The sequence below is a fragment of the Schistocerca gregaria genome, chromosome 2, assembly GCF_023897955.1.
Source record: "Schistocerca gregaria isolate iqSchGreg1 chromosome 2, iqSchGreg1.2, whole genome shotgun sequence".
Lineage (NCBI taxonomy): Eukaryota > Metazoa > Arthropoda > Insecta > Orthoptera > Acrididae > Schistocerca > Schistocerca gregaria.
Genome location: NC_064921.1, coordinates 968,422,939 through 968,449,551, shown reverse-complemented (window position 1 = coordinate 968,449,551; position 26,613 = coordinate 968,422,939). Strand labels below are relative to the sequence as shown.

The 26,613-nt window shown below is 44.1% G+C and overlaps 7 non-coding genes across 7 annotated transcripts; all 7 read right to left on the bottom strand.

The window, feature by feature from the left end:
* Nucleotides 1-16,070: 16,070 nt before the first annotated feature.
* Nucleotides 16,071-16,142, bottom strand: Trnaq-uug (transfer RNA glutamine (anticodon UUG)). Its single transcript has one exon. It is a non-coding gene; the product is annotated as a tRNA-Gln (tRNA).
* A 2,319-nt stretch (nucleotides 16,143-18,461) lies between these two features.
* On the bottom strand, nucleotides 18,462-18,533 carry Trnaq-uug (transfer RNA glutamine (anticodon UUG)). The gene has a single exon. It is a non-coding gene; the product is annotated as a tRNA-Gln (tRNA).
* Nucleotides 18,534-19,657: 1,124 nt separating this feature from the next.
* Trnaq-uug (transfer RNA glutamine (anticodon UUG)) lies at nucleotides 19,658-19,729 on the bottom strand. Its single transcript has one exon. It is a non-coding gene; the product is annotated as a tRNA-Gln (tRNA).
* Nucleotides 19,730-20,852: 1,123 nt separating this feature from the next.
* Trnaq-uug (transfer RNA glutamine (anticodon UUG)) lies at nucleotides 20,853-20,924 on the bottom strand. Its single transcript has one exon. It is a non-coding gene; the product is annotated as a tRNA-Gln (tRNA).
* Nucleotides 20,925-22,048: 1,124 nt separating this feature from the next.
* Trnaq-uug (transfer RNA glutamine (anticodon UUG)) lies at nucleotides 22,049-22,120 on the bottom strand. The gene has a single exon. It is a non-coding gene; the product is annotated as a tRNA-Gln (tRNA).
* Nucleotides 22,121-23,243: 1,123 nt separating this feature from the next.
* Nucleotides 23,244-23,315, bottom strand: Trnaq-uug (transfer RNA glutamine (anticodon UUG)). The gene has a single exon. It is a non-coding gene; the product is annotated as a tRNA-Gln (tRNA).
* A 2,320-nt stretch (nucleotides 23,316-25,635) lies between these two features.
* Nucleotides 25,636-25,707, bottom strand: Trnaq-uug (transfer RNA glutamine (anticodon UUG)). Its single transcript has one exon. It is a non-coding gene; the product is annotated as a tRNA-Gln (tRNA).
* Between the last annotated feature and the right edge of the window lie 906 nt (nucleotides 25,708-26,613).

Here is a 26,613-nt window from a genome sequence, read left to right as displayed (position 1 = left end):
CTTCCCTCCACCATATCATTCAAGAACGCCGAAGACGCAAGAGGCAGCTCATTACCGAGGTTGAGACGGAGGACGGGCGACGCGTTGACGCACAAATGGATATCGTCCGAGCGTTCACACAGTCATATAAACTTCTTTACGAGAGGGAGTCCCACATGAATGTAGGGGTCAGGGAAGTCCTATCTGACCTACCAGTCTCTCGGAACCTACAAGATGATGCTACGCTCTTGTCGGCGGTGACTTTGGAAGAATTGCGAGAGGCTCTGTTGCGCGGCTCTCCCAACAAAACGCCTGGCCCTGACGGCCTCCCTCTTGAATTTTACAAGCGGTTCTTTGATCTCATGGGCAGAATGTGGGTCAGGATGTACAGTGAACTCCTGGACGCCGATTTTCAGGTACCATCTGACTTTACTGAGGGTCTCTTGATCCCTGTGCCCAAACCCGGCGGAGGCCGTCGCCCTCTTGATTTTCGCCCGTTGACAATGCTAAACACTGACTATAAGCTGTTGACACGCATGCTCCGTGAGAGGCTCAAACCTACGGTAATGGCGGCCATTCACACTGATCAAACCTGCCTCGGGGGCGACACTAATGTGTTTACGACTTTAAGCACCTATAGAGACGTGGTGGCGCTCATGCAAACTTGCCGCCTCCAAGGCGCTCTTGTTGCGCTGGACTTCGACCATGCTTTCGATCGCGTTAACCATGGTTTCCTGCGTGCTGTTATGGAACACATCGGTGTCCCGCGTCTGACGACGTCTGTTGTGCTTCGATTGATCCATGGGGCTGTCACGAGGATTATGATCAACGGCTGTCGGTCCGCCCCCGTCCGTGTCAACAGGTCCGTCCGGCAGGGTTGTCCTCTTTCTTCCATGCTCTTCGCCGTTGCCCTCGAACCAGCTCTTCACGGACTACGGCGACGCTTAGAAGGACTTACCCTCCGTTCCGTAACCTTTCGATGTGGTGCATACGCCGACGATGTGATGTTCTTAGCACGGTCTGGTGACGAAATACACACGGCGTTTTCCTGGCTCCACCAGTATGGGGCGGTGGCAGGCAGTGTGCTCAACCTTCGGAAATCACGCTACATGGAGGTAGGACGAGGAATGCCTGCAGGTCTGGCCGTACCTCTGACAAAGGTCCCGATGCTCAAGTGTTTAGGGATATCACTCCATCGACAAATACAACGCACGGCGGCCTTTACGTATCGTATGGTCTTACGACGACTCCGTTTAGAGGCTCGTCTCAATAAATTCAGATCATTGAACATTTTGCAACGCGCCCAATACGTTAATGTGTACATGGCTTCTCACCTTAACCATTACGCCCATGTACTGCCGATAACGGACACGATGGCTTCCAGGATACAGGCAGTGTTTGGACACGTGGTGAACGATGGTGCTGTTTTCAAGATCCGTTTTGTTACGCTTACTTTACCCTTCGACAAAGGCGGTGTTGGACTCACTCACGTCAAGCACAGAGCGCTGGCACTGTATCTCCGTTCCATGAGGCGACTCTGGCTTTCACCAACAGCCAGTCTCCCAGGCCTACTGATTGAAGAAGTGGCCCCACGTACGCTGTACCCACCGGTACCAGTTGGACATTTATCGCCCTCGCTGTCACACATTAGAACGTTTTTCGTAGAGCATAGCTATGTGTTGCGGGTTATATCGGAGACACGGAATCCGACAGCGAAGACTTATTATAGTGCTCTCCAGCACTGGACTCCGGATAACGACATTGTACGGCGCCACCCTACGGCCGACTGGCCACGAGTATGGCGAGCCATCCACGCGCCGTTCCTGTCTACTTTCGTGCGGTCGACGTGGTATGTGGTCGTTAACGAGAAACTTCCAACCCGACAACGGCTGCATGCCATTCACCTAATTGACGACCCTGTGTGCCCCCGTTGCACGACGTTAGACACGGACGAACATAGACTGAACTGTGGCCCCGCGCGTGAGTGCTGGAAACTGATCCGCCAGATCCTGGCTTTCCTGCTCCGCCGCCCCTACGTTTCGATTTTACCCCAAGAACTCTTTCATCCCGACGCTGTCTATTTCCCTATGACCCGGATGAATGCGGTCAATTGGGTACGAGGAATGGCGATACACTACATATACCGCGATGGAGACAAAGACGTCCTCCATTTATGGTACTATATGATCGACGAGTTTCTGGTCTTAACGAACAGACAGGATTACCGGAACCTTTTTGCGAACTATTTGGGTTCGTCATTCATGGACCCACCACCCAGCTGGGGTGTGCCGGGTGTGAGAAGACATTAACTTGTAGATGTGATCTTTCCACGATTCCCCTATGGTAACAGAAACAGTCTCTGACTGTGTGCAGCGGCCCCGGGCGCTCCAACGATTGGTGGCTGGTGATGTCCAATGCAATGACGACCGCCCGTTCCTGGCCGCCCGCCTAGCAATGTGACCGCGGCGAGCAAGATGGCCCTTTTTAGTTCACTTTATTGGCAAATTTTTCCGCTTGGCTGCCTTGTTTTTTTTATGCATTCTCAAAAAAAAAAAATGTAGTTAGTAGTTTGTGAAATAAGCATTGTAGGCTGTGATTATATTTTTGTTGAGCTTAATAATTAGTGTGTGTAGAAACACCATTTTCTTTAAGTATTCATTGACATATTTCTGTACATGTTATTTGCATAAGTGCCTTAGTACAACTTCAGTTTTGTGGCTTTGTCATCGCATTTCCATGAAAGTAACCAAAAAGATGGGAGGTTATTTTATGCACAGACTGATTTTTTCTTTTCTTTTTTTGTAATATTTTTATTTTCCATTTGAAGTGTAAAATTTGAGCTTAATTGTTATGTTCTGCACCACAAAGGTGAAGCTCTGTAAGACTTTTCCCAATAAGTTGTTTTCTTGTGTACTATTTTGTAATTGAATCTCATTTGTATTAAAAAATAAATTTTGTACTATGAAAAAAAAAGGGGTAGCGTCTTTAATAAAAAAAATAAAAAAAATAAAAAAACAAAAAAAAGGGGGTAGCGTCTTTGATACATAATCAAAACGTCTTCGGTCCCGGGTTCGATCCCCGCCACTGCCTAAATTTATATAAAAAAAAAAATAAAAAAAATGGGTATGATTCCTGCTTTGTGTGCAGGAGGTCCCGGGTTCAAATCCAGGCGGGTCTTACTTTTCACTTTCGCGACAACCAAGCACTACGATAAACTAGCGAGTCACTGAAAGTAAGCCATGAAACAGGACAAACTACATGTCGGACCACCGGCCAATGATATTGGCAAGTGCGTCTTGTGGAAAGCAATCTACGAAGCAGCATTAAGCCGTCTTCGATTACATATATCTATACCTAAAGACTGACGCGTACAACGATTCGACTTGTTTCCCAGGAACTAGTACATCGCATGCACGTTTGTTAAATGCACGCGCATACATCACCCAAAACGGAGAGATGCTGGGACTAGCAGCTGAGGTCGTCTTCTCGCAGTTGAACCCCTTACGTTCCGTTATTAATCCTAGTAGCAAAAGCATAAGCATTTGGAGCGTTCCCCATTCACGTGTGGACTACTATTAACAATTTGCATTACATGATCCTAGCTAAAATTCTGGATATACAATGCCAACTACCAGCTCGTATACATTACTAGAAACGATCGCAAAACATAGAGTTAGGTTCCAACGAGACTCGAACTCGGATCGCTGGATTCAAAGTCCAGAGCGCTTACCTATACACCATGGAACTGGGTGCCTCTAGCGGACTTAATTTGAGCACCATCATGACATTAAACCGATAAGCTGCCATTTACTACATGTAGCGTCCTCAGGAAGTGTTTGCGTGGCTAATGAAGCAACCAGGTACGCTGAATGTATAGGGAGCAACTTGGAGTGTAGCGAGCATTCTTGCCAGTATTCGTACATAAAATGATGTCTAAGGGTCAGGTAATCAAAATCGCGGAAGAGCCACTTTCGTATGGTGATCGCTTTGTGCTGGAAGCAGCCTAGCTATGAAAACAGCTATGGACACAGAGTACTGTCGAAAAGTGCGTGCTGTCACACAACGATACGTAGTGGGCGGATGGTTCGTGACACGATAACATTTGCACTTCACACGATCGACATACTGTTACACAACTCAAGCAGCTCTTTCAGCAATCACATACACTGGTCCTCAGCACAGCTCATGTTGTAGGTGTCGGATTAAGAAACCTCTTTGAGAATATGGTCCAGATTGGATGCTGCAACTAGCAAGTGCGGCAAGATTTCAGTAGGTGGCGGGGTGCACACCTGCTTCCTTGTGCGGCCTGTTTGTATAGGGGTATGATTCCTGCTTTGGGTGCAGGAAGTCACGGGTTCAAATCCCGGACAGGCCCTACTTTTCACTTTCGCGACAACCAACCACTACGATAAACTAGCGAGTCTCTGAAAGAAAGCCATGCAACTGGACAAACTGCATGTCGTGCCACCGGCAAATGATACTGGCAAGTGCGTCTTGTGGAAAGCAAATCTACGAAGCAGGATTAAGCCGTCTTCGATTACTTATATCTATACCTAAAGACTGACACGTATAACGATTCTATTCGTTTCCCAGGAACTAGTACGTCGCATGCACGTTTGTTAAATGCACGCGCATGCAGCACCCAAAACGGAGAGATTCTGGGACCAGCAGCTGAGGTCGTCTTCTCGCAGTTGAACCCCTTACGTTCCGTTATTAATCCTAGTAGCAAAAGCATAAGCATTTGGAGCGTTCCCCATTCACGTGTGGACTGCCATTAACAATTTGCATTACATGATCCTAACTAAAATTCTGGATATACAATTCCAACTCTAAACATTCATGGTGGTGTCTGATTGTTCTATATCGTGTTTCCCTACCACTTTCGCGCAACGACGCTCTGAGCGTGTTTTTTAGGGAATTAACTAGTTTGAACCTGGGACCTGTTGCTGGTAAGGAGACGCCTGACCACACATGACATGTAGAATTCAGAATAGTTCAGTGAGACTAGCGATGATATAACCTAATACTAAATGATCTCAGCGTCAGCTCCACTGCACTCCCTGTAAAAGAATCTTAATTCTAACTAAATATAGTGGAAAGGGTTCAAGGCTTTCCTATTTTTAGTTAGCTGGTAAAATAACGTCGAATAAGCAGTTAAGTTTACCATTGGAAATTTATTATAATCACAAACGATCGTTTATAAATTGCGCTATTGATAAAAGGAAATGTTTTAATACAAGATGGTAAAAACCAACTGCGTTCAACAAAAATGTGAACGAATATTCCCTAAATGGGTTTCCAAGTTCTACAATCGATCGAAGGATGACCTATGCCATATCACATATATAATCTAGGTTTAAATTAAGTTTCTCAAAAGAGAAAACTATCAAAATGGTCTACAGTGACCCTCAATTATCTTTAATAACTTATCTAACTAGTCGTAAATTACAGTGGCTGATGTGGCTTCTCAATAACTATATAAAAATAGAAAAATTATCGCGTTTCAAATCTGTTCTTCAAGTGGCAAATGTGAACACCATGAGTTTTAATTAACGATCGACACTAGTATTACGCAAAAAGGGGGTGTAGCAGATGAGACTTCTGCAGTTCTGAGTGAAGCCTTATGCGCTCAAAAATGCGGCATCGCGTGCGTTCATTACCTTGTCGGTGTTTAAGCAGCGTCAGGGCGACAGCGGCCGGCGCACCAGCCGTCCAGCTCGCCGTCTCGGAACCAACTCTCGAACTTCTCCTTACTACAATTTACCGAAGTTAGTTTAAAAAAGCTATCTGGATGTGTTTTCATCTGACCAATCAGGGTCTCAATGTTAACCTTACGCTCCGCCTACAAAAATTCTGTCTATCCAATGGGAAACGTTATACTTTTCGTGGTGGGGCAATGTTTTTAAAGTTTGCAACGTAACAGAGACGCTAAAAAGTCTCACGCTAAAACTTGCGGGTGGTAGTGGCCCTTTTTGTGTTATCGTAAGATCTATACTGTTTTTCTGGAGGGCCCTAGCTTTTAACATGGGCTGCGGGTGGTCCTTGACATACCTGAGACGCGAAAAAGCCCCACGCTAAAACGTGCGGGTTGTATAGTTGTACAGGTAGGCTCGGGGCGTGGGTACCCAGCCCCTCTCTTTTCTAGCTTAACACGGTTCTGCTCTCGGCTTCTGTCCTCGTTTCTCCCCTCGGAACTGCGTCTGCCTCACGGTGGGAAGGTACGACATGCATTTAGGCATTCTTGTGTTAGTCTGTGGTATTCCATTTGCTCACTCGTTACTCGTATTACTTTGGTTAATTTAATGTCACGATTTATTCGGAGCTATGTGACATACTAGTAGATGTGCTTATTATGTCAGGGTTTTCATGTAAGTAGTTGGATTTGCCTGACACCTTACAAATCACCACCCTTCGAACTTAATTTTTGCACTGAATTTTGCAATGACTGAATCGTTGTATAAGTCAGTCAAAAATTTTCTAATTTATCTAAATTTTGTTGGGTATTGTTCAGCCACGTTATTCTGTTCTATGCTAGTTTGTATTACTAATTTATATTTTTATATTCTTCCACATTATAATTAAAAATGACAAGAGAAGAATATTTTTATGCAATTATTAATATTTAATTATTTTCTTTCTTTATTTAAGTGTGAAGTTTTCTTTTTTAGAAGTTTGTTTTCGAAAGTGAGGAGTCTTCCACATCGATTTTCTTAGAAATATTTTTTTTATAAATGTAGTAATTAAGTAAAATCTATTCCTAACACATTTTTTTAATATCATGTACAAGAAAAATGCTTTTGTTTCTAGACACTCATTTCAACATTGTTACCCTAACAAATAAGAATTATTTCCAAGAATTGCTTTGACAAAGAGATATACATACAGAAGTATTGGGATATTATCATAACAAATTTTACAAATGCTAAAAAAAATTGCTTTGACAAAGAAATATACATACACACGTATTGAGGTATTATCCTAATAAATGGTACAAATGTCAAAGAAAGGGAAAACATCCAACAAGATAATTTTTCATTCTTTGTCTTTATAAGGAGAAAATGAGTAAAATACAGTTATTCTTTTATTTTCATGAGGAGAAAATAAGTGGCGTATGTAGTTTCTTTATATACTGTCCATTTCAGAACTAATGACATGTTTTTATGGACAGTCTATTTTTTACTTAAGTCCATAGTCAATGACTTATTTTTTAGTTTATTAGCTGTCTGATGTGCTTAACGTATTTAGTTTTTCACACGTTTCTTTTGCACAATTCCTACATCACATAATTTGATTTCACACGTTCACACAATCCTATGAATGTTCAAGCATGAGGTTGGCGAATGTTTTTGCACGAAGGTGATGGACTTGAGCGAGATGGATGTGGGCAAGTATTTGATGTACAGCTTCGTTCGTCGTTCCTTGATGGCTTTGCAAGTGTGTGTTGCTGTTGTGGAGGTCTCATAATGGAATGGAGCTGTGAGTGCAGAATCTCGTGTTTTACTGGCTTTGTATGCGTGAATGTCATCGTTATGTGTCGCTGAATGCGGTCGTTTTTCGTTATAATACTTCGCAGACGACTAATTTACAATAGGATAGGGATTTGGGAAGGTATGTCGTCTATTCTTCACCCATCTTCTTTCTTGGTCTCAATCTTGCGAATCTTCAACTTCTGTTCTTCCCGCTTTTTCTCTGCTTCTTACTTGCATCTGGGTTCTTATCTGGGCAGGATATGGAAATATTTATTGATAACTAGTCGCTTTGAAGTTCTCCTCCTAGTAACAGTTTGATAAATTGTTTGGGCGCGTCATTCTTAATTTGTGGAAGTTCTTCTTCAGTTTCGTGCATCAGCGTGCTCTTTAATAGCAGTAGTGTGACTTTTACGCATATTTTTTACCACCGGTGGTTTGCCGAAGCGGTCTTCTCGTCCGGCCGTTTTTTGCTCGCTCGGTTCATTCGGGGCTCCGTGACCCTTCCGGCGTTCGCCGTCCCGCCGCGTCTCAGCAGGGATCTGTCACTGTGCGGCTCGGCGTTCCATCCCAGCAGGATTCCTCCTAGCGGGCACAATTATTGCCCACTTTCGCTACAAGGGCCGTCTGTTAGTTTCGCCTTTCCCTTCTCTCGACGCTCCTGCTATGTAGGAATCGAGTCTTTCTAATTACGTCCTTTTCTTTCTTGATACATCTCGCGTTGCAACTTGTGGGTCGTTGCATCTCTTCCTTGCTGGAGTTTTTTACAATGGTACTTACAAAAAGTTTTACTTATAATCATCTCACATATATCTACTATCTACTTGTTTTGCGCCTACTTAAAAAACTTTACAAATTTCGGCGCCCTTTCCATGTTACAATTCTCAGATATTCGGAGTCTTAACTTCTACTCAAGAATCCTCAAATTCGTTTTTTATTTTTGTGTAGTGTCGTGGTGTATAGTATTTTAGTATTTCATGCTGTTAGACTATCTACGCTTTATCCCTTCACCTTAATCTATGGTACTATTGTGTTATTATTGAAACTACTTTCTTTTTCCCACCTTCCTCTCTCTTCATTCTTCTTTCACCTGACGATCTTATCTGCAACATAATCTTGAAATATTGTGCTGATTATTTACCAGTAATAAAATTAATCTTCAAACTTTTTTATATGGCTCACATGGTGAAGTCTTAAGGTTTTGCCCGTTTTTGGGTTCATTAGTTCCACAGCATTATCATGAGCAATTCGACTAATTATGACAGGTCCTTTGTAAACCAAATGGCAATCGTTTAAACTGGTAACATCTACCGAATACGATAAATGCTGTAAATTTTCTACATTCTGAGGCCGATTATATTTGCCAGAAACTACTCCGTAAAACAATTGATGAAAATATCTTAGCACCGTGGAAGTTTTGTATCAATTCCTCTAATTTTTGTGGGCGATCTATCTCAGTGATTATGATTGTGTTGATCTGCCTGGAATCAAGCACTAATCTGATGCTCCCATCTCGTTTTTGTACAATATGGAGCGGGCTGCTATATGTGGAGATAGCTGGTTCAATAATATCGTCATCTAACATTTTGGATATCTCCTGGAATACTTTATTCCTGTAGCTTAATGGGATTGTATAGGGTGGCACTCTAAATGGTTTGTGCTGTTTTACTTCAAACTTGTACTGAAAGTGCTTAATACTGCCAGTCTTAGGTAAAAATACCTCTGCTTTATCTCGTAAAATATCCTCTAATTCTCTTTTACTGTGTTCCGAAATACCTTGAACTTCTTGTAGTTTTTCCTCGATTTCTTTATGGACTTCTAACATGAGTTGAGGCGATTCCCCCTTTTGTGCATACCATTCTAATTCTTCATCCTATTTATCTCGCATCGTTCTTAATTGTTTGTTTATAACTGGTATCTCTTCTAATTTTAGCTTTTGCTCAAAGAGAAGTGTGACATTCACGAATGTTACGCTACCTTTCCCCATATCTATTATCGCTCGTCTCTCCTTTAAAAAATCTGCACCTATAATCAAATCTACATTTAGTTTAGGTATAATCACGAAGTTGGCTTCGATCTTTTGACCTTGGCACGAAAGAGTTAACCTTGTTTGTCTCGTAACTTCAGCAGCATTGTTTCTAATAGGACCTCTTACTTTAATCTTACGTGTTTTTAGAACTGGTAATTCCTCATTGACATTACACTGCATGAATAAATTTTCTGAGATCGCAGTCAGTTCACTTCCGCTATCAATTACAATATTGACTGGGATATGCTTTACCATGGCCTTCACAATTGGTTGAATTTGAAAGGGTTGGTTCTGTTCTTCTTCTTCTTGCATCAAGGAATCCTCCACTGAATCATACATGAGTCTTTTTAGGAATTTCCCTTGTGAATTCGAACTTTCTGTGGGATAAGCTTCGACTGCTACTTCTCTCTCTTTTATTTCCTCTTCTCTATTTCTTCCTTCATTTACGCTTTCTTCTACATCCTCTACTTTTTCCTCATCCTCGTCTATCTTCTCCTTCTCCATCGCTACTTCCACATAATCGCATCTAAATGCACTAATTATCGCTTCATAACTCCCTTCATTATATACGTTGGGTTGTGTGCCCACTTGTAACTTATTTTCAACTTCTGTCGACTGCGCATTATCCTCATTGAATTCGCTTTCCCTGGTTTCCATCTCAAATAGCTCTGCAATACTCATTACTTCGTCCTTTCCTCCTACATTCGTTGTGCATGCCTCTGGTAATTCATCTTCCTCGTCAGTATTCTCCCAATTAATTTCGTCCCAACATGATATTCTTATTTTCTTGTCTTCGTTTTCATCTGGTCCCTGCGGATTTGTTTCTTCCTTCTTCTCTTCTCGTGATAAGATTTTTACTTCTCTGTTCCAGGTGCTGCAATTGTCCTGGGTCGGTGCGTCATTCTCTTTGGCATGGGCGCTTAGTTGTCAATCCGAACGTTTATCGGGTTTTGGTGGTCTTACCTCAACCTCTTCTGTCTGTATTCGCTTTTCTTGTTCAGCTTGTTGATAGTGGTTTCTTTGTTGATAATTTGTCGGTCTATTGGTTCTCCAATACCCGTTCCGGTTGTCGTTATTCCCTCTGTAATAGTTGTTGCCGTTCCTGGGTGAATTATAATTATTGCCATATTCTCTTCTAAATCCATAACCGGTTCTTTGTTGAAATCTATTGTCGTTTCTTGGTGCGAAGTTATCACGTGGTTCGTAATTATTGTTTCTTCGTACTGTGTCTTGTGGATTCCACTGCTTTTTGCTTTCGTTTTCACGTGCGCTTCTTCTTTTTCTTGCGTCATCTTCCGAAAATATGAACTCTAGTTCCCTTAGAATACCTTTAAATGCTTCAACGTCATTGCCTCCGCGACCTACTAATGATTGCTGGTATTTCAATGGTAGCTTCATCGCGCATAATTTAATCAACTCTCCGTCACTGTATGGTACATCTAATAATTGATTTTTGTTTGCCATTACTTCGAAAAATTTCACGGGACTCTTCTCTCCTGAATTTTCAAAATATGGGTTCTGTAATAATTCGTATTTCACTCTGTTCTGTGCTTCGCTGGACCAATATCATGAGAGAAACGTCTCTCTGAAATCTCCGTACGATCGACATGTCGCTGCAACATTTTGCATGATTCCTGCGACTGTTCCTGACATGTGTGCACATATAAAGTCTAATTTGTGTGCTAGCGTCCAGTGTTCTGGTAATCCTATTCGGAATTGATCAATAAAAGTTCGCGGATGTAATAAGTTTTCTTCTCGAAAGTGTTGAAATTTTCTGACTGTGCGGAAATGATCGTTGTCGTACGTCGTCATAGTTCCATATGAAATTCGCGATTCTTCGTCACTTTTGTTTCTGATCATTTCTCCCGTTGTTCTTTCCGGTTGTGGTAGATCCATTGGACAATGTCCACGGTAACTTTCGCCTACCCGCGGTGTTGTCTGTCTGATTTCACATATGCTACTTTCCGCTTGTGATTGGAATCGCAAATGCATAATGTCTTCCTTAATTACTTGTTTTTTCCGATGTTGTTACAGATACGGACGTGGTTGCAGACTCTGTGCTTGTTCGATCCTGTTCACTACGCTCTTCAATGGTTTGCAACTCTGTTCGCAATTTCTGAAATTGTCGCTTCGTTTGCGCTTCTATTTTGACTATGCGGTTATCATATCTTTTCAGCGCTGCTCTTGTGATACGTTTGTGCAACACACTTTTTTCAACAATTTCACGCGCTGTACCTGTTGCTTTTCTAGTTATTTCGTTCATCTGTTTCTTTAGTTTCTTGACTTCTCCCTGGGTGTTGTTACGTAATGTTTTGATCTCGTCCTCAGTGTCATTACGCAATGTTTGTACGTCCGCTTGTACCTTGTCAATGTCTGTTCTCAATTGATTGTGTCCTATTATTAAGTTTCCTATCACTTCTCGAGATTCTTTTGCTTCGTCTTCAATATGACTTAGGTGTAACTGAATTTTTTTGTTTTATTTATTTATTTATTTATGCATTTATTTTACCTGGCAAGATTAGGGCCCTCAGGCCCTCTCTTACACCTAACCAGGCATACTCAGATTGAACGAGTTACAGTTTCTAAATAACGTTAAGGACATTTAACGTATTATGCAGTATTGATGTTAAAAAAAAAATTAGATTATAACAGTAGTACAATGATAATTATAACAATAAAAATAATTATAACAATCAAGAATAATAATGATAATAATAATTATAATAATAATAATAATAATAATAATAATAATAATAATGATAGTGACTAAGTATATGAAAGTAAACATACATTTCTTTTGTGAATGTCAGTCCCATTGTTAGTTGGGAATTTTCTCGTTATATTCTGGCAGCTTGTGAGTTATTCTCATCGAGCAGAGACATAAGACGATAGAATGGGGTGAAAGAGATATATAAGAGGCAAATAGGTTAGAGGAAGAGAAAAAGAATGGTAAAATTCGAAGCTGTGATGGAGAGGAGAAAGAAAGAGATGGCAGGGGCACAACAATGGTGGCTATACCGTCCGTAATATGTAAGTTTTGAGTTCCCTCTTGAATGTTTAGTAGTTCTGGATAAGACGCAGATCACAGGGGAGTGCGTTCCATAGTCGTATGGCTGAGATGGAGAATGACACGGAGAAAGATTTTGTGTTATGTAAAGGTACAGCCAAGATGTGTTTCCGTTACCATTCCAATTAAGTGATTCAAACTTTCAACTTAAAGTTAATCAATAAGCAGAAATTTTTGTGGTGATGTTTGCTCACACGAACGGTCGTAGGCGTCTTCCACAAAAGACAGGTGCCAATTTCAAATTGAGGATGCCTGCCAAGGCTTTGCAGAGAGCAAGTATCATGCATAATGGCGACCCTTTAGCCTATGATCTCGTTCAGTTTAGGAATCCTTTGTGATGCTGGGAGATTGCTAGGATGTGCTAACAAAATTAAATTTCCACAGGATTCACAATTCCTATTTGTGAATAGAACCAGCGTTGAGAATACGGCGTTGAATATACTGCGTTGCTTGTGATTTTATTTGTGTGATTTTGGGGGCAATTTTCTTGTGTGTATTTATCCATGTATTTCGGGGGAATTTCAAACGTGTTAGGTTGCGTGTGACTAAATAAATGTGTTAGGTTGCGTGTGACTAAATAAATGTGTTAGGTTGCGTGTGACTAAATAAATGTACTAGGTTGCGTGTGAAATTAACTTACGTTAAACTACGAGAATTCGTCGCGATTCGTGCAGCGAAAGTAGGAAGTCTGTTTTCCACGAGCGTAGCCGTTATTTAGGCACTTAGCCGGAAACGTAAGCCTAGTGTCCAGAATGGAGACACGTGCTCGCTCAAGGAGCGGTGCTAGGGAAAACCGGCCGGGTGAGGAGGAAGTTATCCTCAATCAGGTAGCCGCCGAGAGAGACGAGGCAGGCAACGGGAAATACCAAGATTTCAGCGGCGCTACGGCAATGTTGAACTTGGAAAATGAGCAGGCCAATTCCACACCAAATAGCGGGATTTGTTCTTTAATCTCACGCATTTGTCTCGTGGTTTCCGCATTCTGAATTTGAATTTGATTCGCAATTTCTTTATTCTGCCTTGTCATGGTTTCCGTAATTTGTTGTAATAATTCTGCCAGATTGGTGGGTCCTATTGCCTTTTCTTCCGACGTCCTACGCTCTGCGTTTTCGCCCAAGTGTTGGTTCGCAACCGATTGCATTGAACTGTGCTGTGACACGTTTCTGCTCGCATTCCTTGTACTCTGTGGTGAGGGAGCTCTGGTTACTTGTACTATGGGTTCTACGTATTCAAGACGCAAGTTAAAATCCTCATCGACTGCCTCTCTACTTCCCTGCTCCTCTGTCGTATGCTGACTTATGTTTTCTGTGCCTTGGCGTACATTATCCTGGTTATGGTGCGTTATCTGTCCTATTTCTCGCGATACTGCATCATCTGTTGTACTGTCCTCTATTCTCTTTCCATTTTCATGCTGGGTCCCTACCTCAATTCAGGTCTCGATTTGCCATTGCTAATTTTTCTGAATCCCTTATTTTCTGTTTTAAAAGCAATTCACACGCTCTACTTCGCGTCAACATGCGCTCATACGATCTCACGCATTTTATAAACTTTTTGTTCACACGACTTCACACTACCAAGACTGACAATCCATTCACTTACTTGTTGGGACAGAACCAACTTGTCAACGGTGTATCCGCCACCTGCGCGCTTGAATTGGAGAGAAAACTTAATTCTAACAATTTTCAAAATTCATAATTAATCATGCTATTGTCTCTGGTATAATGTCTCACTGTTTCTTGAATACTTTCTTACTATCTATCGCTGCAGCTACCGTTTTTTACTATGTACAACTTTAGATAAAACATTTTTTTCAACGAAAATTTTTAGCAGGATATTTTTCTGACCTAATTAGGCATGTAGTCGCCCTTCAATTATGGTATTTTACCATCCTGGCAGGGTCGCCATTTTCAAAACATTCATGGTGCTGTCTGATTGTTCTATATCGTGTCTCCCTACCACTTTCGCGCAACGACGCTCTGAGCGTGTTTTTTAGGGAATTAACTAGTTTGAACCTGGGACCTGTTGCTGGTAAGGAGACGCCAGACCACACATGACATGTAGAATTCAGAAGAGTTCAGTGAGACTAGCGATGATATAACCAAATACTAAATGATCTCAGAGTCAGCTCCACAGCACTCGGTGTAAAAGAATCTTAATTCTAACTAAATATAGTGGAAAGGGTTCAAGGCTTTCCTATTTTTAGTTAGCTGGTAAAATAACGTCGAAAAAGCAGTTAAGTTTACCATTGGAAATTTATTCTAATCACAAAACATCGTTTATAAATTGCACTATTGATAAAAGGAAATGTTTTAATACAGGATGGTAAAAACCAACTGCGTTCAACAAAAATGTGAACGAATATTCCCTAAATGGGTTTCCAAGTTCTACAATCGATCGAAGGATGACCTATGCCATATCACATCTATAATCTAGGTTTAAATTAAGTTTCACAAAAGAGAAAACTATCAAAATGGTCTACAGTGACCCTCAATTATCTTTAATAACTTATCTAACTAGTCGTAAATTACAGTGGCTGATGTGGCTTATCAATAACTATATAAAAATAGAAAAATTATCGCGTTTCAGATCTGTTCTTCAAGTGGCAAATGTGAACACCATGAGTTTTAATTAACGATCGACACTAGTATTACGCAAAAAAGGGGGTGTAGCAGATGAGACTTCTGCAGTTCTGAGTGAAGCCTTATGCGCTCAAAAATGCGGCATCGCGTGCGTTCATTACCTTGTCGGTGTTTAAGCAGCGTCAGGGCGACAGCGGCCGGCGCACCAGACGTCCAGCTCGCCGTCTCGGAACCAACTCTCGAACTTCTCCTTACTACAATTTACCGAAGTTAGTTTAAAAAAGCTATCTGGATGTGTTTTCATCTGACCAATCAGGGTCTCAATGTTAACCTTACGCTCCGCCTACAAAAATTCTGTCTATCCAATGGGAAACGTTATACTTTTCGTGGTGGGGCAATGTTTTTAAAGTTTGCAACGTAACAGAGACGCTAAAAAGTCTCACGCTAAAACTTGCGGGTGGTAGTGGCCCTTTTTGTGTTATCGTAAGATCTATACTGTTTTTCTGGAGGGCTCTAGCTTTTAACATGGGCTGCGGGTTGTCCTTGACATACCTGACACGCGAGAAAGCCCCACGCTAAAACGTGCGGGTTGTATAGTTGTACAGGTAGGCTCATGGCGTGGGTGCCCAGCCCCTCTCTTTTCTAGCTTAACACGGTTCTGCTCTCGGCTTCTGTCCTCGTTATTCCCCACGGAACTGCGTCTGCCTCACGGTGGGAAGGTACGACATGCATTTAGGCATTCTTGTGTTAGTCTGTGGTATTCCATTTGCTCACTCGTTACTCGTATTACTTTGGTTAATTTAATGTCACGATTTATTCGGAGCTATGTGACATACTAGTAGATGTGCTTATTATGTCAGGGTTTTCATGTAAGTAGTTGGATTTGCCTGACACCTTACACAACTACCAGCTCGTGCACATTTCTAGAAACGATCGCAAAACACCGAGTCAGGTTCCACCGAGACTCGAACTCGGACCGCTGAATTCAAAGTCCAGAGTGCTAACCATTACACCATGGAACCGGGTGCACCTTGCGGACTGAAATTGAGCATCATGTCATTAAACCGATGAGCTGCGTTTTATTACATGTAGCGTCCTCAGGAAGTGTTTGCGTGGCTAATGAAGCAACCAAGTAGGCTGAAAGTGGAGGGAGCAACTTGGAATGTAGCGAGAATTCTTGCCAGTATTCGTACATGAAATGATGTCTAAGGGTCAGGTAATCAAAATCGCGGAACAGCCACTTTCTTATGGTGGATGCTTTGTGCTGGAAGCAGATTAGCTATGAAAACAGCTATGGACACAGAGTACTGTCGAAAAGTGCGTGCTGTCACACAACGCTACGTAGTGGGCGGATGGTGCGTGACACGATAACACTTGCACTTCACACGATCGACATACTGTCACACAACTCAAGCAGCTGTTTCAGCCATCACATACACTGGTCCTCAGCACAGCTCATGTTGTAGGTGTCGGATTAAGAAACCTCTTTGAGAATATGGTCGATACTGGATGCTCCGACTAGCAAGTGCGGCAAGATCTCAGTTGGTGGCGGGGTGCACACCTGCTTCCTTGTGCGGCCTGTTGGTCTAGGGGTATGATTCCTGCTTTGGGTGCAGGAGGTCCCGGTTTCAAATGCCGGACAAGCACTACTTTTCACTTTCGCGGCAGCCAAGCACTACGATAAACTAGCGAGTCTCTGAAAGTAAGCCATGCAACAGGGCAAACTGTGTGTCGGGCCACCGGTCAATGATATCGGCAAGTGCGTCTTATGAAAAGCAATCTACGAAGCAGGATTAAGCCGTCTTCGATTACTTCTATCTATACCTAAATACTGACACGTACAACGATTCGATTTGTTTCCCAGGAACTAGTACATCGCATGAACGTTTGATAAATGCGCGCGCATGCAGCACACAAGACGGAGAGATGCTGGGGCAAGCAGCTGAGGTCGTCTTCTCGCAGTTGAACCCCTTACGTTCCGTTATTAATCGTAGTAGCAAAAGCATAAGCATTTGGAGTGTTCCCCATTCACGTGTGGACTGCTATTACCAATTTGCATTACATGATCCTAGCTAAAATTCTGGTTATTCTATTCCAACTACCAGCTCGTACAAATTTCTAGAAACGATCGCAAAACACAGAGTCAGGTTCCACCGAGACTCGAACTCTGATCGCTGGATTCAAAGTCCAGAGTGCTAACCATTAGTCCATGGAACCGGGTGCCCCTAAGGGACTGAAATTGAGCAGCATCTTGACATTAAACCGATAAGCTGCGATTTATTACATGTAGCGTCCTCAGGAAATTTTAGCGTGGCTAATGAAGCAACCAAGTAGGCTGAAAGTGGAGGGAGCAACTTGGAATGTAGCGAGAATTCTTGCCAGTATTCGTACATGAAGTAATGTCGAAAGGTCTGGCAATCAAAATCGCGGAACAGCCACTTTCGTATGGTGGATGCCTTGTGCTGGAAGCAGCCTAGCTATGAAAACAGCTATGGACACAGAGTACTGTCGAAAAGTGCGTGCTGTCACACAACGTCACGTAGTGGGCGGATGGTGCGTGACACGATAACATTTGCACTTCACACGATCGACATATTGTCACACAACTCAAGCAGCTCTTTCAGCCTTCACATACACTGGTCCTCAGCACAGCTCATGTTGTAGGTGTCGGATTAAGAAACCTCTTTGAGAATATGGTCCATACTGGATGCTGCAACTAGCAAGTGCGGCAAGATCTCAGTAGGTGGCGGGGTACACACCTGCTACCTTGTGCGGCCTGTTGGTCTAGGGTTATTATTCCTGCTTTGGGTGCAGGAGGTCCTAGGTTCAAATCCCGGACAGGCCCTACTTTTCACTATCGCGACAACCAAGCAATACGATAAACTAGCGAGTCTCTGAAAGTAAGCCATGCAACAGGGCAAACTGCGTGTCGGGCCACCGGCCAATGATATTGGCAAGTGCGTCTTGTGAAAAGCAATCTACGAAGCAGGATTAAGCCGTCTTCGAGTACTTATATATATACCTAAAGACTGACACGTACAACGATTCGATTCGTTTCCCAGGAACTAGTACATCGCATGCACGTTTGTTAAATGCACGCGCATGCAGCACCCTAGACGGAGAGATGCAGGGGCAAGCAGCTGAGGTAGTCATCTCGCAGTTGAAGCCCTTACGTTCCGTTATTAATCCTAGTAGCAAAAGCATAAGCATTTGGAGCGTTCCCCATTCACGTGTGGACTGCTATTAACAATTTGCATTACATGATCCTACCGAAAATTCTGGATATACAATTCCAACTACTAGCTCGTACACATTTCTAGAAACGATCGCAAAACAGAGTCAGATTCCACCGAGACTCGAACTCGGATCGCTGGATTCAAAGTCCAGAGTGCTAACCATTACACCATGGAACCGGATGCCTCTAGCAGACTTAAATTGAGCAGCATCTTGACATTAAACCGATAAGCTGCGATTTATTGCATGTAGCGTCCTCAGGAAGTGTTTGCGTGGCTAATGAAGCAACCAAGTAGGCTGAAAGTGGAGGGAGCAACTTGGAATGTAGCGAGAATTCGTGCCAGTATTCGTACATGAAATGATGTCTAAGGGTCAGGTAATGAAAGTCGTGGAACAGCCTCTTTCTTATGGTGGATGCCTTGTGCTGGAAGCAGCCTAGCTATGAAAACAGCTATGGACACAGAGTACTGTCGAAAAGTGCATGCTGTCACACAACGTCACGTAGTGGGCGGATGGTGCGTGACACGATAACATTTGCACTTCACACGATCGACATATTGTCACACAACTCAAGCAGCTCTTTCAGCCTTCACATACACTGGTCCTCAGCACAGCTCATGTTGTAGGTGTCGGATTAAGAAACCTCTTTGAGAATATGGTCCATACTGGATGCTGCAACTAGCAAGTGCGGCAAGATCTCAGTAGGTGGCGGGGTGCACACCTGCGTCCTTGTGCGGCCTGTTGGTCTAGGCGTATGATTCCTGCTTTGCGTGCAGGAGATCCTGGGATCAAATCCCGGACAGGCCCTACTTTTCACTTTCGCGGCAACCAAGCACTACGATAAACTAGCGAGTCTCTGAAAGTAAGCCATGCAACAGGGCAAACTGCGTGTCGGGCCACCGGCCAATGATATTGGCAAGTGCGTCTTGTGGAAAGCAATCTACGAAGCAGGATTAAGCCGTCTTCGATTACTTATATCTATACCTAAATACTGACACGTACAACGATTCCATTCGTTTCCCAGGAACTAGTACATCGCATGAACGTTTGTTAAATGCACGCGCATGCAGCACCCAAGACGGAGAGATGCTGGGGCAAGCAGCTGAGGTCGTCTTCTCGCAGTTGAACCCCTTACGTGCCGTTATTAATCCTAGTAGCAAAAGCATAAGCAATTGGAGCGTTTCCCACTCACGTGTGGACTGCTATTAACAATTTGCTTTACATGATCCTAGCTAAAATTCTGGATATACAATTCCAACTACCAGCTCGTACACATTTCTAGAAACGATCGCAAAACAGAGTCAGGTTCCACCGAGACTCGAACTCGGACCGCTGGATTCAAAGTCCAGAGTGCTATCCATTACACCATGGAACCGTGTGCCTCTAGCGGACTTAAATTGAGCAGCATTTTGACATTAAACCGATAAGCTGCGATTTATTGCATGTAGCGTCCTCAGGAAGTGTTTGCGTGGCTAATGAAGCAACCAAGTAGGCTGAAAGTGGAGGGAGCAACTTGGAATGTAGCGAGAATTCGTGCCAGTATTCGTACATGAAATGATGTCTAAGGGTCAGGTAATGAAAGTCGTGGAACAGCCTCTTTCTTATGGTGGATGCCTTGTGCTGGAAGCAGCCTAGCTATGAAAACAGCTATGGACACAGAGTACTGTCGAAAAGTGCGTGCTGTCACACAACGTCACGTAGTGGGCGGATGGTGCGTGACACGATAACATTTGCACTTCACACGATCGACATATTGTCACACAACTCAAGCAGCTCTTTCAGCCTTCACATACACTGGTCCTCAGCACAGCTCATGTTGTAGGTGTCGGATTAAGAAACCTCTTTGAGAATATGGTCCATACTGGATGCTCCAACTAGCAAGTGCGGCAAGATCTCAGTAGGTGGCGGGTGCACACCTGCGTCCTTGTGCGGCCTGTTGGTCTAGGCGTATGATTCCTGCTTTGCGTGCAGGAGATCCTGGGATCAAATCCCGGACAGGCCCTACTTTTCACTTTCGCGGCAACCAAGCACTACGATAAACTAGCGAGTCTCTGAAAGTAAGCCATGCAACAGGGCAAACTGCGTGTCGGGCCACCGGCCAATGATATTGGCAAGTGCGTCTTGTGGAAAGCAATCTACGAAGCAGGATTAAGCCGTCTTCGATTACTTATATCTATACCTAAATACTGACACGTACAACGATTCGATTCGTTTCCCAGGAACTAGTACATCGCATGAACGTTTGTTAAATGCACGCGCATGCAGCACCCAAGACGGAGAGATGCTCGGGCAAGCAGCTGAGGTCGTCTTCTCGCAGTTGAACCCCTTACGTGCCGTTATTAATCCTAGTAGCAAAAGCATAAGCATTTGGAGCGTTTCCCACTCACGTGTGGACTGCTATTAACAATTTGCTTTACATGATCCTAGCTAAAATTCTGGATATACAATTCCAACTACCAGCTCGCACACATTTCTAGAAACGATCGCAAAACAGAGTCAAGTTCCACCGAGACTCGAACTCGGACCGCTGGATTCAAAGTCCAGAGTGCTAACCATTACACCATGGAACCGGATGCCTCTAGCAGACTTAAATTGAGCAGCATCTTGACATTAAACCGATAAGCTGCGATTTATTGCATGTAGCGTCCTCAGGAAGTGTTTGCGTGGCTAATGAAGCAACCAAGTAGGCTGAAAGTGGAGGGAGCAACTTGGAATGTAGCGAGAATTCGTGCCAGTATTCGTACATGAAATGATGTCTAAGGGTCAGGTAATGAAAGTCGTGGAACAGCCTCTTTCTTATGGTGGATGCCTTGTGCTGGAAGCAGCCTAGCTATGAAAACAGCTATGGACACAGAGTACTGTCGAAAAGTGCATGCTGTCACACAACGTCACGTAGTGGGCGGATGGTGCGTGACACGATAACATTTGCACTTCACACGATCGACATATTGTCACACAACTCAAGCAGCTCTTTCAGCCTTCACATACACTGGTCCTCAGCACAGCTCATGTTGTAGGTGTCGGATTAAGAAACCTCTTTGAGAATATGGTCCATACTGGATGCTGCAACTAGCAAGTGCGGCAAGATCTCAGTAGGTGGCGGGGTGCACACCTGCGTCCTTGTGCGGCCTGTTGGTCTAGGCGTATGATTCCTGCTTTGCGTGCAGGAGATCCTGGGATCAAATCCCGGACAGGCCCTACTTTTCACTTTCGCGGCAACCAAGCACTACGATAAACTAGCGAGTCTCTGAAAGTAAGCCATGCAACAGGGCAAACTGCGTGTCGGGCCACCGGCCAATGATATTGGCAAGTGCGTCTTGTGGAAAGCAATCTACGAAGCAGGATTAAGCCGTCTTCGATTACTTATATCTATACCTAAATACTGACACGTACAACGATTCCATTCGTTTCCCAGGAACTAGTACATCGCATGAACGTTTGTTAAATGCACGCGCATGCAGCACCCAAGACGGAGAGATGCTGGGGCAAGCAGCTGAGGTCGTCTTCTCGCAGTTGAACCCCTTACGTGCCGTTATTAATCCTAGTAGCAAAAGCATAAGCAATTGGAGCGTTTCCCACTCACGTGTGGACTGCTATTAACAATTTGCTTTACATGATCCTAGCTAAAATTCTGGATATACAATTCCAACTACCAGCTCGTACACATTTCTAGAAACGATCGCAAAACAGAGTCAGGTTCCACCGAGACTCGAACTCGGACCGCTGGATTCAAAGTCCAGAGTGCTATCCATTACACCATGGAACCGTGTGCCTCTAGCGGACTTAAATTGAGCAGCATTTTGACATTAAACCGATAAGCTGCGATTTATTGCATGTAGCGTCCTCAGGAAGTGTTTGCGTGGCTAATGAAGCAACCAAGTAGGCTGAAAGTGGAGGGAGCAACTTGGAATGTAGCGAGAATTCGTGCCAGTATTCGTACATGAAATGATGTCTAAGGGTCAGGTAATGAAAGTCGTGGAACAGCCTCTTTCTTATGGTGGATGCCTTGTGCTGGAAGCAGCCTAGCTATGAAAACAGCTATGGACACAGAGTACTGTCGAAAAGTGCGTGCTGTCACACAACGTCACGTAGTGGGCGGATGGTGCGTGACACGATAACATTTGCACTTCACACGATCGACATATTGTCACACAACTCAAGCAGCTCTTTCAGCCTTCACATACACTGGTCCTCAGCACAGCTCATGTTGTAGGTGTCGGATTAAGAAACCTCTTTGAGAATATGGTCCATACTGGATGCTCCAACTAGCAAGTGCGGCAAGATCTCAGTAGGTGGCGGGTGCACACCTGCGTCCTTGTGCGGCCTGTTGGTCTAGGCGTATGATTCCTGCTTTGCGTGCAGGAGATCCTGGGATCAAATCCCGGACAGGCCCTACTTTTCACTTTCGCGGCAACCAAGCACTACGATAAACTAGCGAGTCTCTGAAAGTAAGCCATGCAACAGGGCAAACTGCGTGTCGGGCCACCGGCCAATGATATTGGCAAGTGCGTCTTGTGGAAAGCAATCTACGAAGCAGGATTAAGCCGTCTTCGATTACTTATATCTATACCTAAATACTGACACGTACAACGATTCGATTCGTTTCCCAGGAACTAGTACATCGCATGAACGTTTGTTAAATGCACGCGCATGCAGCACCCAAGACGGAGAGATGCTCGGGCAAGCAGCTGAGGTCGTCTTCTCGCAGTTGAACCCCTTACGTGCCGTTATTAATCCTAGTAGCAAAAGCATAAGCATTTGGAGCGTTTCCCACTCACGTGTGGACTGCTATTAACAATTTGCTTTACATGATCCTAGCTAAAATTCTGGATATACAATTCCAACTACCAGCTCGCACACATTTCTAGAAACGATCGCAAAACAGAGTCAAGTTCCACCGAGACTCGAACTCGGACCGCTGGATTCAAAGTCCAGAGTGCTAACCATTACACCATGGAACCGGGTGCCTCTAGCGGACTTAAATTGAGCAGCATCTTGACATTAAACCGATAAGCTGCGATTTATTGCATGTAGCGTCCTCAGGAAGTGTTTGCGTGGCTAATGAAGCAACCAAGTAGGCTGAAAGTGGAGGGAGCAACTTGGAATGTAGCGAGAATTCGTGCCAGTATTCGTACATGAAATGATGTCTAAGGGTCAGGTAATCAAAATCGCGGAACAGCCACTTTCGTATGGTGGATGCCTTGTGCTGGAAGCAGCCTAGCTATGAAAACAGCTATGGACAAAGAGTACTGTCGAAAAGTGCGTGCTGTCACACAACGCCACGTAGTGGGCGGATGGTGCGTGACACGATAACATTTGCACTTCACACGATCGACATATTGTCACACAACTCAAGCAGCTCTTTCAGCCATCACATACACTGGTCCTCAGCACAGCTCATGTTGTAGGTGTCGGATTAAGAAACCTCTTTGAGAATATGGTCCATATTGGATGCTGCAACTTGCAAGTGCGGCAAGATCTCAGTAGGTGGCGGGGTACACACCTGCTACCTTGTGCGGCCTGTTGGTCTAGGGTTATTATTCCTGCTTTGGGTGCAGGAGGTCCTAGGTTCAAATCCCGGACAGGCCCTACTTTTCACTATCGCGACAACCAAGCAATACGATAAACTAGCGAGTCTCTGAAAGTAAGCCATGCAACAGGGCAAACTGCGTGTCGGGCCACCGGCCAATGATATTGGCAAGTGCGTCTTGTGGAAAGCAATCTACGAAGCAGGATTAAGCCGTCTTCGATTACTTATATCTATACCTAAATACTGACACGTACAACGATTCGATTCGTTTCCCAGGAACTAGTACATCGCATGAACGTTTGTTAAATGCACGCGCATGCAGCACCCAAGACGGAGAGATGCTGGGGCAAGCAGCTGAGGTCGTCTTCTCGCAGTTGAACCCCTTACGTGCCGTTATTAATCCTAGTAGCAAAAGCATAAGCAATTGGAGCGTTTCCCACTCACGTGTGGACTGCTATTAACAATTTGCATTACATGATCCTAGCTAAAATTCTGGATATACAATTCCAACTACCAGCTCGTACACATTTCTAGAAACGATCGAAAAACAGAGTCAGGTTCCAGCGAGACTCGATCTCGAATCGCTGGTTTCTAAGTCCAGAGTGCTAACCATTACACCATGGAACCGGGTGCCTCTAGCGGACTTAAATTTAGCAGCATCTTGACATTAAACCGATAAGCTGCGATTTATTGCATGTAGCGTCCTCAGGAAGTGTTTGCGTGGCTAATGAAGCAACCAAGTAGGCTGAAAGTGGAGGGAGCAACTTGGAATGTAGCGAGAATTCGTGCCAGTATTCGTACATGAAATGATGTCTAAGGGTCAGGTAATCAAAATCGCGGAACAGCCACTTTCGTATGGTGGATGCCTTGTGCTGGAAGCAGCCTAGCTATGAAAACAGCTATGGACAAAGAGTACTGTCGAAAAGTGCGTGCTGTCACACAACGCCACGTAGTGGGCGGATGGTGCGTGACACGATAACATTTGCACTTCACACGATCGACATATTGTCACACAACTCAAGCAGCTCTTTCAGCCATCACATACACTGGTCCTCAGCACAGCTCATGTTGTAGGTGTCGGATTAAGAAACCTCTTTGAGAATATGGTCCATATTGGATGCTGCAACTTGCAAGTGCGGCAAGATCTCAGTAGGTGGCGGGGTACACACCTGCTACCTTGTGCGGCCTGTTGGTCTAGGGTTATTATTCCTGCTTTGGGTGCAGGAGGTCCTAGGTTCAAATCCCGGACAGGCCCTACTTTTCACTATCGCGACAACCAAGCAATACGATAAACTAGCGAGTCTCTGAAAGTAAGCCATGCAACAGGGCAAACTGCGTGTCGGGCCACCGGCCAATGATATTGGCAAGTGCGTCTTGTGGAAAGCAATCTACGAAGCAGGATTAAGCCGTCTTCGATTACTTATATCTATACCTAAATACTGACACGTACAACGATTCGATTCGTTTCCCAGGAACTAGTACATCGCATGAACGTTTGTTAAATGCACGCGCATGCAGCACCCAAGACGGAGAGATGCTGGGGCAAGCAGCTGAGGTCGTCTTCTCGCAGTTGAACCCCTTACGTGCCGTTATTAATCCTAGTAGCAAAAGCATAAGCATTTGGAGCGTTTCCCACTCACGTGTGGACTGCTATTAACAATTTGCTTTACATGATCCTAGCTAAAATTCTGGATATACAATTCCAACTACCAGCTCGTACACATTTCTAGAAACGATCGCAAAACAGAGTCAGGTTCCACCGAGACTCGAACTCGGACCGCTGGATTCAAAGTCCAGAGTGCTAACCATTACACCATGGAACCGGGTGCCTCTAGCGGACTTAAATTGAGCAGCATCTTGACATTAAACCGATAAGCTGCGATTTATTGCATGTAGCGTCCTCAGGAAGTGTTTGCGTGGCTAATGAAGCAACCAAGTAGGCTGAAAGTGGAGGGAGCAACTTGGAATGTAGCGAGAATTCGTGCCAGTATTCGTACATGAAATGATGTCTAAGGGTCAGGTAATCAAAGTCGTGGAACAGCCACTTTCTTATGGTGGATGCCTTGTGCTGGAAGCAGCCTAGCTATGAAAACAGCTATGGACACAGAGTACTGTCGAAAAGTGCGTGCTGTCACACAACGTCACGTAGTGGGCGGATGGTGCGTGACACGATAACATTTGCACTTCACACGATCGACATATTGTCACACAACTCAAGCAGCTCTTTCAGCCATCACATACACTGGTCCTCAGCACAGCTCATGTTGTTGGTGTCGGATTAAGAAACCTCTTTGAGAATATGGTCCATACTGGATGCTCCAACTAGCAAGTGCGGCAAGATCTCAGTAGGTGGCGGGGTGCACACCTGCGTCCTTGTGCGGCCTGTTGGTGTAGGCGTATGATTCCTGCTTTGCGTGCAGGAGATCCTGGGATCAAATCCCGGACAGGCCCTACTTTTCACTTTCGCGGCAACCAAGCACTACGATAAACTAGCGAGTCTCTGAAAGTAAGCCATGCAACAGGGCAAACTGCGTGTCGGGCCACCGGCCAATGATATTGGCAAGTGCGTCTTGTGGAAAGCAATCTACGAAGCAGGATTAAGCCGTCTTCGATTACTTATATCTATACCTAAATACTGACACGTACAACGATTCGATTCGTTTCCCAGGAACTAGTACATCGCATGAACGTTTGTTAAATGCACGCGCATGCAGCACCCAAGACGGAGA